The sequence below is a fragment of the Meriones unguiculatus genome, chromosome 8, assembly GCF_030254825.1.
Source record: "Meriones unguiculatus strain TT.TT164.6M chromosome 8, Bangor_MerUng_6.1, whole genome shotgun sequence".
Lineage (NCBI taxonomy): Eukaryota > Metazoa > Chordata > Mammalia > Rodentia > Muridae > Meriones > Meriones unguiculatus.
Genome location: NC_083356.1, coordinates 24,963,426 through 24,964,719, shown reverse-complemented (window position 1 = coordinate 24,964,719; position 1,294 = coordinate 24,963,426).

Genomic DNA, 1,294 nt, shown 5'->3' with positions numbered 1-1,294 from the left:
GGTATCCAGGACAGCAAGGGCAGACCTGTAAGGGCAGGAGGACCCAGATGAGAATGGGGGGGTACACGGGACCGCCTGCCCCCACCCTTTCACCGGCTGGTGCTGGGGACGATTTCTGGGACTGGGTGGACTGCCCTGGCCTAGGGGATTAGAAGGAACAGCTCTCACCTCTGTCTGCCTACCTTCCCTCAAGCCACTGCTTCACCAGCCCCATACAGTCTGGCCCCAGCACTTTTCTTCTTACAGTTTCCTGGGAAACCCAATGCCCATCCTCAGTCATGTGGGTGGGGGAAGGGCTGCAAAGGGGAAGGGGCTTCTGGCAGCAGTTTCTGGCCCCTCCCCCCTCAGTTCCTGTACCCGGCAAGAGGGGTTCAGGGAGCTCCCTTCCCACCCAAGCCTCAAACAGGCCACTCACATGGCCATAAGCTTTTTTGGGGGTAGGAGGCTAAAGAAAGGCAGCTGCTATAGTGGGGGCCAGGTCTGCCCTGGAGATGGCTAGCAAGTATAAGAGATGGGGGGCATCAACACGCACTTTAGGAGGGAAAGTCACGGGAATTTCCCACAGCTGTGCAGCCCCCAGGGAATCCCGGACTACAACCTCTCCCAGTCACATGGCCATTCCACGGGACTCAGACAACCCCCACCCAAGACTTCCTGGCACCCTAGACTGGTCTGCTCACACTTGCCACACACTCCCCCACCTGAGCCTGGAATGAGCTAGCCCTTCCTGTAACCTGGTATCCCCACTAGGGAGAAGAGGAGAAGGATGTGGATGTCCCGGGGGTCCTCTACAGGGGGGAGATGGCTGTTTCATGGACTATGGACTCCAGCATGAGCCCTTCCACTCACCCTCTACCCAACCATCATTGAGTCGCCCATCAAGGAGTGAAACTTGTGCTCGACAGACAAGCCGAAAGCCCTCCTCTGCCCATGGACCATGCTGGTCCCAGGCCCTCCCTCATTGTCACATCACTGACAGATGTGACTTTGGAGTCCCTGGAGCCTAAAGCTAGCCCTGCCCCATCCACCCACCCCAAGCCTGTGACCACCCACCACCCCCACCCCACCCTGAGACCTGCCCCTGCCTGGGTTCACCTTTGTCATGAGTTTGTGTTGCTGTTACCTTGGGAACATTCCATGGAAAATGCTGGGTGAGATGGGCAGGCTGACAGGCCAGGGCAGGCCACAGACGCACTGTGGGTGGATGGCTGGTGGACGCCTCTCCCAGGAGGGCTTGTCTGTCTCACACCCTAGGACGGCCCACCCTCTCCTGCCTGCTCTTTTATTCTCAGCC